Source organism: Schistosoma haematobium, chromosome 3 (assembly GCF_000699445.3).
Source record: "Schistosoma haematobium chromosome 3, whole genome shotgun sequence".
In the NCBI taxonomy this organism is placed as follows: domain Eukaryota; kingdom Metazoa; phylum Platyhelminthes; class Trematoda; order Strigeidida; family Schistosomatidae; genus Schistosoma; species Schistosoma haematobium.
The window spans coordinates 44,102,484-44,114,077 of NC_067198.1; positions in this window are offsets into that span (position 1 = coordinate 44,102,484).

Genomic DNA, 11,594 nt, shown 5'->3' on the forward strand with positions numbered 1-11,594 from the left:
ACTTTTCATACTCTACAGCTTCTATCCTCCATTTAGGATTAAATTATAGATTCATGATGAACAAGGAGATGATTTAAAAGTTATTGTCGAAGACTAACTAAAGATGAAGAATTATTGAAAACCAGTAATAAACACAAACAATCATATAGACGAATTAAACACAATTCTGAATAACGTTTAAATATATATAAATCGATGGGTTATTACATTACATATCAGCCAGAGAGGATATAGCCAGATGATGCCTCTTTAATATTTTCTTTTGAGAATGCCTCTGAATGCAAAACATAGCTGGGCAAGAATATGATGTCATTACATGGAATCATTGATTCAAAGTGAATTGAGTGAATGAATATAACTCCCCCCTCCACTACTACTGAATTTACACGATGTACCACTCAACATCTCCAATTATAAAAACTTGAATGCATTACTGTAATGAACGACAACTTCGTGGGAGAAACCAATTTATTGTTTAGTGCAAAATTAGTGTCTTCGTAAATTATGAAAATCATACATTAAATTCTTCGTTTGCACATCTTCCATCTGTTGTCCTTTACAATTCTCCCAATTCTATTTTTATTCCAATTCCTTTCTATGCTTGTCAGTTCAGTCTTCTTTTGACAAGCATTCCACTTCTGATTGGTGTTACGTACTACTTACATCTGTCAACATGAATAACATGCACACATTATTACCCATGCATTAGGGGAGAGTTTACAGGGAAGATAGCAGATTTTTCTAAAAGTGCAAAGAAAACTATACCAATATTGGCAAACTGGGAAGGTGACTACAGAGCTCAAGGAACAAGTGATTAAGTCTAGCCACACAAAGTGATTTTGAGAACAGCTAATAATGTGTTATCTCCATACTTGTAAGGCCTTATCACAAGAGACAGGAATCCGTGAGCTAAGGTGAAAAGTGATATTTTTTAGGGTAGAGCTTTACTAACGTCTTCCTTCTATTATGAGAAGAAGGTATCATCATCATTATCACTGATTCTCACTGTGGTCGGAACACTCCACTGTCATCATACTCTAGTATCAGTAACCTTAACGTTCTCCAACCAATCTGTCTAGTATAGTAAGATCTCAAGATACAAGTTAGCGTTTTTTTAGCGAGTTAGTTTTCTACGGGATGGGGACGCTAACCCCATGCCCAACCCTCCTCCTTTATCCGGGCTTGGGACCGGCAGCAGCCCCCGGAGGGACTCCAGGCGGAGTATTCTATCCATTATAGTTTGATTCAATCATCACCATTTAAAAATATATTTATTCATTTTTAAAGTTATTTTTCTACCCTGTAGAACTTGATTTCTCATTTCTTTTCGTTTCATTTTTTTAAATCATTTCTTCTATAGTGTCCCAATATTAAATTGACCACTTCTCAATATCCAATGAATGATGATCTTTGGAAAGCAACAGGTATTTATGTTAATGCAAAATTTGCTTCCTTACCCCAATATAAACTGTGATCTTTAGATGTATTCTTTTTTTTCTTCTAATAATCATTATTTTGTTGTTGTTGTTGTTGTTGCTATGATTATTATTGATTTATTGGTGTATTTTTTAACCTTTTCTTTTTACTGGAAACTAAAAACAAACAAAGAAAGTAAATTATTACATTCTTCTATTGTTACATCATTACTATTTGACCTTAGTAACAATAATGATGATGATGATAATAATAATAATAATTATTATTATTATTATAAGTGAATAATGAGAATGACCAGCATATGTATCTTAAACTCATTAATATGTTCAATAATTTCTCTTTAAAATGCTCAATTATCATTGTTATTTTTTATTAAAAAAATACGTAATGTATGTATGTACTACTTATTTACTTATTATTATTGTTAATATTATTTTTGTAGTTATTAACCATAGATGCGATAATTATACTCAGGAGATTGTTCTTTTTTTGTTTTCTTAATGTCCAATAAATTGCCTTGTTTTTCTATTGATTGAATAATGTATTTAAAGACATATATATATATATGTATATGTGAAGGAAGAATATTCTTATCAACTGATTATGTCTTGTCGATTGAATGCTACTTGTTATATTTGGTCGTCACTGATTATTGTGTCAGAAACGCTTATCACTTATACTCGAAACGAGGGACGCGAAAGTAAGAACATAAAGATTGGTATAAGTGAAGATTTATTAACCCCAAAACTTGATGATGATCTAGTCGAAAATACACTCATTTATGTGTTGATTGTACAGTCATTCAGCTACAACGTAGGATCAGGCACATATATGCATCGGTTCAAGTTGCCATACCTCATTAACACAACAAGATGAACACTGGATTCATAGAAGTAGTTACTTCAATGCTAGTAATATATAAAAGAAAGACTGCATATTAGGATATAGTACAGGAAGAAAGAATTAGTTCGTAGAAATAAAGGTATAAAGCAATTTTAATTTCATGGTTTTAGGAAAGACAGAGAGTGTATACACCTACGCCATTGTGCCATGTAACACACAGTCTCCAATCCTCGGTTACGGTAGACACGCGGACCCCAACCAAGTAGTCTTTATCTACCAACATGGCTCAGACCAAAAGTTAGTGACTTTAAGAACTGATGCCACTGTTTGGTTTGGCCTCCTCTAACTTTCTTCCAACCATCTTCAACACCGGTTAGCATTGCGCGTCGTGGTAATAGGTTTTCAGGCATAGGCAACACGTGGCTCAACCATCTCAGTCAACGCGTCCGACTATTTCACTCCCTATTCTTAGTTCAGGTGTTGACGCAGACCAGTTCTGAAGCAACAACTTGCATTTATAGGGAGAGAAGCGCATTCCAAGCATTCTGGGATTGTCTAGTGCTACTAAAAGACTGCATTTTATCAGCGTCTTCACCAAACAGGACTATGTCATCTGCGTATTCTAAGTCGATAAGTAGACCTCCTGGAAGGAGATCAATACCCGAGAACTCAGTCGACGAGAAAGTTATTTCCATCAGTAGATCTATGATGAAGTTAAACAAAAATGGAGAAAGTGGACAGCCTTGATGTACACCACTTGAGGTTGTAAAAGCAGATGACAGTTCTCCATGTCAATTAAATACAAGAATATCGTATATGATACAGAATAAAATATCATACGAGCAAACCTAACAACTACTACACTGAATGATCATCATATTGAGTCAGAACAGAAGTATTGTTGAACAAAATTCATAATTAGTAAATCAATTGGTTTTATTCTCGTCCTGTCATCAACAACTTCTTTTCAGGTTCTATGAATGACATTAAATTGAAATGAATAATTCAAATAGTGATTAGGTTTTAGTGTAAAGTATATTGTTTTCAAAATATATAACCTTTTGAAGTTTACGATTGTTTGATCAAATACAATTGTTTACTGCCGAGATGAATAATATGCTTTGTTAACAATGGAATCAGCTTATAAGTTAAAATGAAATTTTGTTTCTTAAAGATTCATAATTAGAATGTTTTGAACAGGAAAACAAAAAGCCCTGACAAACTAGGAAAGCTGTTTTTCGGGACGTTATTCCATTTTATTCAAACCTTGTAAAACACATTTATTTTTATCCCTAATCTATTCTACGGAACATAAGCTTTCGTCTGATGTATGGTTCATTGACATACCCGTTTTTGTTCGAAGCTTTTATAATTTAAACATTATATTTTACACCCTATTTTCTACTCTGATTCCTAGCTTTGGACGTAATTGTATTTTCCTAATTACTGTACGTTGTGGTCGGGTTAGTCACCTATTTATTCATGTACATTTTTACACTAATCCGAAATCAGAAGAGAAACCAGAAATCGGGAATAGATCGAGTGGTGTTCCAGTTGTCTTGTCTTCTCTCATTCTCGTGCTTGTCAGCCAATCAGGTGATAGAGTAGTTTCCTTCTCTCTACCCCACTTCGAACTCACGCGTACTGGCCTCAAGGTTAGGTCGCTCAGCCTATCGCGCCAAGGTCTTAATCTGGATTAGATAAGTATCCTCAGCACCAAAAGTGTGTAGACAGACCAAAGGACATAACAAAGAATAAAAATGAATAAGTTGGAAGAAATAATAGTGCAATTGTAAATTCCATTAGATAATTATGTGAAATTAGTAAGAAATAATAAAGATGAATACTAAGTAAGTGTACAATGTTATCAGAAGGGGTTTGCGGAGATTTTACTTAACCATTAGGCCAGTGAGCCGGCATCCAACGGTGTTAATGTCTAACTTCGGGGTGCGGGATCGTGGATGTGCACTGCTGAGGAGTCCCATACTAGGACGAAATGTAGAATGTATCTGTAGAGGCAAATTTCCCTATATCCGACTCCAATAAATGATATCCCGTTAACTGAGTATTTAACGCTGGCTAAATCTCCTAGCAGAGTTATGGATTTACTCGAGATTATTCAGAAGCCTGAACACCAGTTGTAGAGATATTTTATTGTTAAAGATTGATGAAATCAGCAAGCAGGCTCATGATGAAACCAAGAGTGTGTGTGTTTTAAAAATCCATATATATTTTTGTGTTAATGAAGTATGGATAAATTATTGGTTGTGTGTGTATTACAACCAATCAGAGAATAGAATAAAAAATGACATGTGTTAATCAAACTCACACAGAAAATTACATGGTGGATCAAGTGTCTAAATTACAGTGAGCAGATAAATAATACAAGAGTTGAATGGGCTTACTACATATTTATCAAATTAGTGATAACTGTTTTCTTATAATAGTACTTAATTACGCCTGTTACGCCTCCTGAAGAAGCATAGGCCGCTCACCAGCATTCTACATCCAACCCTGTCCTGGACAATCCTTTCCAGTTGTTATTCATTCTTTTCATATCCGCATCTATCTCCCGACGTAATGTGTTCTTTGGCCTTCCTCTTTTCCGCTTCCTTCAGAATTCCAAGTTAGGGCTTGCCCCGTGATGCAGTTAGATGATTCTTGTAATAGTACTGTTAATTATATAACATTTAAGTGATAGTGGCGGTTTATTGACAGGCTGAAATATAATTTGATATCCTTGCGTATTATTGTGAAGGACCAAAGTAGGAAATATATGTGAATTTCATAAAACGATGCAGAGAATTTTGTAAACTAGTCGGAGTTTCTTGATACCATTAAAAAAATATCTACTTCAAATGAGATGATTCGTTCTGTTCAGCATCATCTGAGGGTTTTTTTTAAAGAGTGATCCATTTTAAAAAAAATTATTAACGACTGCTGTTGTGATGGCAGGTGTACAAAATCTGATACTCATATACGATGTGCTACGTGTTAACCCCCTTCCAAGTAACTACTTGGGAGAGAATACAAGAGCGAGTCAGAAAGGGTATTGGACTACCGAATGAAATGAACAAATACTCATTCATATATATACCACTCTAATCTTTAGGAAATTGATGCACTTCTTAACCAAGCAAATGCACTTATCCTTCAGGTCACTTCGGATTGATTTTCCATATTACCTTTCCCTTCTAAAAAATAAGTCTTGTTCTTTGAATGTAACTGATGGCGTTCAGGAAATGTCATCCTCTTGATGACTTTCTTGGGGTCTGGCCATCACTTCTTCCTCACTGATTCTGATGCTTCAAAGTGACTGTCAATTAAATAATCTAGTTGCAGGTTCGAGCTGGGAGGTACTTTATCTGAATTTAATCGTCGGTCACGGATGAGGCATACATGTCGCTCATTAGCAAACTGACGTTCAATTCTCTTCGCCTTGGGTTTATAATCTCACCTTCTCCTTGTGAATTCATGCTATCGAATGAAGGTCGAATCTTCCTTCCGAACACTGACTCAGCAGGAGAGATCGATTTCCTAAGGATCAGAGTGGTATATATATGAATGAGTATTTGTGCATTTTATTCGCTAGTCCAATGCACTCTCTCGCTCACTCTTTGTTCTCGTCCAAGTAGTTAGTTGGGAGGTTAACGCGTAGCACATCGTGTATGAGTATCATATTACGGAACCTGCTGTCAGAACAGTAGTCCTGTAAGAAAACTATTTTCCTGACATTGGCAATCGCGGTATTGTTTCACTTCTTACCAACGAAGCGATAATGTTTTTAGTGTTGTATGAATTTTACAACGTTATGATCTGTTACAAATATTTACAAGTTTAAGTTGGCCCACTTCACATAATAACAGGATAAAATTGACAGAGTCAAAGTGACGATATCAGTATCATCGCGAAGCTATACATCGATATCTTAGTTAAGACAAATTGAATTAAAAATTAACATTTAGTGCATACAATTGGATCACTGTGATCAGTTACACGTAGGCAGTCAATTATGTAGAACTCAATTTTTTCCCATTTTTCTGAATAATTGTGCTTTTTGTCGTTAATGATGCTACTGGGCTTTTAAAAATGATGAAGGTAGAGTATTTCTCTTTGTCTACATTAGCAAATGATTGGTAGTGAAGCGTAATTTTTAATGTTTATCTTGGAACTAATACTAGCTTACTTACTTACTTACACCCGTTACTCCTAATGGAGCATAGGCCGCCGACCAGCATTCTCCAACCCACTCTGTCCTGGGCCTTCTTTTCTAATTCCATCCAATTCTTGTTCATTATTCTCATGTCTATCTCAATTTCCCGACGTAATGTGTTCTTTGGCCTTCAGGATTCCATGTGAGGGCTTGCCTTGTGACGCAGTTGGTTGCTTTCCTCAATGTGTGTCCTATCCACTTCCAGCGCTTCTTCCTAATTTCTTCCTCCGCTGGGATCTGGTTTGTTCTCTCCCACAGTTGGTTGTTGCAGATAGTGTAAGGCCAACGGATCCGAAGTATTTTGCGTAGACAGCTGTTAATAAACACCTGTATCTTCTGGATGATGGCTTTCGTAGTTCTCCAGGTTTCTGTCCCATACAGTACAACCGTCTTGACATTTGTATTGAAAATTCTGATCTTGGTGTTGTTTGACAGTTGTTTTGAGTTCCAGACGTCCTTCAGTTGTAAATACACTGCTCTTGTTAATACTACCTGCTTCCTAAAAATTAAGGTATGAACTCTGGTTAGTGATCACTTCAAACTTCACTAACCAGAGTTCATACCTTAGTTTTTAGGAAGCAGGTAGTATTAACAAGAGCAGTGTATTTACAACTGAAGGACGTCTGGAACTCAAAACAACTGTCAAACAACACCAAGATCAGAATTTTCAATACAAATGTCAAGACGGTTGTACTGTATGGGACAGAAACCTGGAGAACTACGAAAGCCATCATCCAGAAGATACAGGTGTTTATTAACAGCTGTCTACGCAAAATACTTCGGATCCGTTGGCCTTACACTATCTGCAACAACCAACTGTGGGAGAGAACAAACCAGATCCCAGCGGAGGAAGAAATTAGGAAGAAGCGCTGGAAGTGGATAGGACACACATTGAGGAAAGCAACCAACTGCGTCACAAGGCAAGCCCTCACATGGAATCCTGAAGGCCAAAGAACACATTACGTCGGGAAATTGAGATAGACATGAGAATAATGAACAAGAATTGGATGGAATTAGAAAAGAAGGCCCAGGACAGAGTGGGTTGGAGAATGCTGGTCGGCGGCCTATGCTCCATTAGGAGTAACGGGTGTAAGTAAGTAAGTAAGCTAGTATTAGTTCCAAGATAAACATTAAAAATTACGCTTCACTACCAATCATTTGCTAATGTAGACAAAGAGAAATACTCTACCTTCATCATTTTTAAAAGCCCAGTAGCATCATTAACGACAAAAAGCACAATTATTCAGAAAAATGGGAAAAAATTGAGTTCTACATAATTGACTGCCTACGTGTAACTGATCACAGTGATCCAATTGTATGCACTAAATGTTAATTTTTAATTCAATTTGTCTTAACTAAGATATCGATGTATAGCTTCGCGATGATACTGATATCGTCACTTTGACTCTGTCAATTTTATCCTGTTATTATGTGAAGTGGGCCAACTTAAACTTGTAAATATTTGTAACAGATCATAACGTTGTAAAATTCATACAACACTAAAAACATTATCGCTTCGTTGGTAAGAAGTGAAACAATACCGCGATTGCCAATGTCAGGAAAATAGTTTTCTTACAGGACTACTGTTCTGACAGCAGGTTCCGTAATATGATACTCATACACGATGTGCTACGCGTTAACCTCCCAACTAACTACTTGGACGAGAACAAAGAGTGAGCGAGAGAGTGCATTGGACTAGCGAATAAAATGCACAAATACTCATTCATATATATACCACTCTGATCCTTAGGAAATCGATCTCTCCTGCTGAGTCAGTGTTCGGAAGGAAGATTCGACCTTCATTCGATAGCATGAATTCACAAGGAGAAGGTGAGATTATAAACCCAAGGCGAAGAGAATTGAACGTCAGTTTGCTAATGAGCGACATGTATGCCTCATCCGTGACCGACGATTAAATTCAGATAAAGTACCTCCCAGCTCGAACCTGCAACTAGATTATTTAATTGACAGTCACTTTGAAGCATCAGAATCAGTGAGGAAGAAGTGATGGCCAGACCCCAAGAAAGTCATCAAGAGGATGACATTTCCTGAACGCCATCAGTTACATTCAAAGAACAAGACTTATTTTTAGAAGGGAAAGGTAATATGGAAAATCAATCCGAAGTGACCTGAAGGATAAGTGCATTTGCTTGGTTAAGAAGTGCATCAATTTCCTAAAGATTAGAGTGGTATATATATGAATGAGTATTTGTTCATTTCATTCGGTAGTCCAATACCCTTTCTGACTCGCTCTTGTATTCTCTCCCAAGTAGTTACTTGGAAGGGGGGGTTAACACGTAGCACATCGTATATGAGTATCAGATTTTGTACACCTGCCATCACAACAGCAGTCGTTAATAATTTTTTTAAAATGGATCACTCTTTAAAAAACCCTCAGATGATGCTGAACAGAACGAATCATCTCATTTGAAGTAGATATTTTTTAATGGTATCAAGAAACTCCGACTAGTTTACAAAATTCTCTGCATCGTTTTATGAAATTCACATATATTTCCTACTTTGGTCCTTCACAATAATACGCAAGGATATCAAATTATATTTCAGCCTGTCAATAAACCGCCACTATCACTTAAATGTTATATAATTAACAGTACTATTACAAGAATCATCTAACTGCATCACGGGGCAAGCCCTAACTTGGAATTCTGAAGGGAAGCGGAAAAGAGGAAGGCCAAAGAACACATTACGTCGGGAGATAGATGCGGATATGAAAAGAATGAATAACAACTGGAAAGGATTGTCCAGGACAGGGTTGGATGTAGAATGCTGGTGAGCGGCCTATGCTTCTTCAGGAGGCGTAACAGGCGTAATTAAGTACTATTATAAGAAAACAGTTATCACTAATTTGATAAATATGTAGTAAGCCCATTCAACTCTTGTATTATTTATCTGCTCACTGTAATTTAGACACTTGATCCACCATGTAATTTTCTGTGTGAGTTTGATTAACACATGTCATTTTTTATTCTATTCTCCGATTGGTTGTAATACACACACAACCAATAATTTATCCATACTTCATTAACACAAAAATATATATGGATTTTTAAAACACACACACTCTTGGTTTCATCATGAGCCTGCTTGCTGATTTCATCAATCTTTAACAATAAAATATCTCTACAACTGGTGTTCAGGCTTCTGAATAATCTCGAGTAAATCCATAACTCTGCTAGGAGATTTAGCCAGCGTTAAATACTCAGTTAACGGGATATCATTTATTGGAGTCGGATATAGGGAAATTTGCCTCTACAGATACATTCTACATTTCGTCCTAGTATGGGACTCCTCAGCAGTGCACATCCACGATCCCGCACCCCGAAGTTAGACATTAACACCGTTGGATGCCGGCTCACTGGCCTAATGGTTAAGTAAAATCTCCGCAAACCCCTTCTGATAACATTGTACACTTACTTAGTATTCATCTTTATTATTTCTTACTAATTTCACATAATTATCTAATGGAATTTACAATTGCACTATTATTTCTTCCAACTTATTCATTTTTATTCTTTGTTATGTCCTTTGGTCTGTCTACACACTTTTGGTGCTGAGGATACTTATCTAATCCAGATTAAGACCTTGGCGCGATAGGCTGAGCGACCTAACCTTGAGGCCAGTACGCGTGAGTTCGAAGTGGGGTAGAGAGAAGGAAACTACTCTATCACCTGATTGGCTGACAAGCACGAGAATGAGAGAAGACAAGACAACTGGAACACCACTCGATCTATTCCCGATTTCTGGTTTCTCTTCTGATTTCGGATTAGTGTAAAAATGTACATGAATAAATAGGTGACTAACCCGACCACAACGTACAGTAATTAGGAAAAATACAATTACGTCCAAAGCTAGGAATCAGAGTAGAAAATAGGGTGTAAAATATAATGTTTAAATTATAAAAGCTTCGGAACAAAAACGGGTATGTCAATGAACCATACATCAGACGAAAGCTTATGTTCCGTAGAATAGATTAGGGATAAAAATAAATGTGTTTTACAAGGTTTGAATAAAATGGAATAACGTCCCGAAAAACAGCTTTCCTAGTTTGTCAGGGCTTTTTGTTTTCCTGTTCAAAACATTCTAATTATGAATCTTTAAGAAACAAAATTTCATTTTAACTTATAAGCTGATTCCATTGTTAACAAAGCATATTATTCATCTCGGCAGTAAACAATTGTATTTGATCAAACAATCGTAAACTTCAAAAGGTTATATATTTTGAAAACAATATACTTTACACTAAAACCTAATCACTATTTGAATTATTCATTTCAATTTAATGTCATTCATAGAACCTGAAAAGAAGTTGTTGATGACAGGACGAGAATAAAACCAATTGATTTACTAATTATGAATTTTGTTCAACAATACTTCTGTTCTGACTCAATATGATGATCATTCAGTGTAGTAGTTGTTAGGTTTGCTCGTATGATATTTTATTCTGTATCATATACGATATTCTTGTATTTAATTGACATGGAGAACTGTCATCTGCTTTTACAACCTCAAGTGGTGTACATCAAGGCTGTCCACTTTCTCCATTTTTGTTTAACTTCATCATAGATCTACTGATGGAAATAACTTTCTCGTCGACTGAGTTCTCGGGTATTGATCTCCTTCCAGGAGGTCTACTTATCGACTTAGAATACGCAGATGACATAGTCCTGTTTGGTGAAGACGCTGATAAAATGCAGTCTTTTAGTAGCACTAGACAATCCCAGAATGCTTGGAATGCGCTTCTCTCCCTATAAATGCAAGTTGTTGCTTCAGAACTGGTCTGCGTCAACACCTGAACTAAGAATAGGGAGTGAAATAGTCGGACGCGTTGACTGAGATGGTTGAGCCACGTGTTGCCTATGCCTGAAAACCTATTACCACGACGCGCAATGCTAACCGGTGTTGAAGATGGTTGGAAGAAAGTTAGAGGAGGCCAAACCAAACAGTGGCATCAGTTCTTAAAGTCACTAACTTTTGGTCTGAGCCATGTTGGTAGATAAAGACTACTTGGTTGGGGTCCGCGTGTCTACCGTAACCGAGGATTGGAGACTGTGTGTTACATGGCTTAGGATCGATCACAATG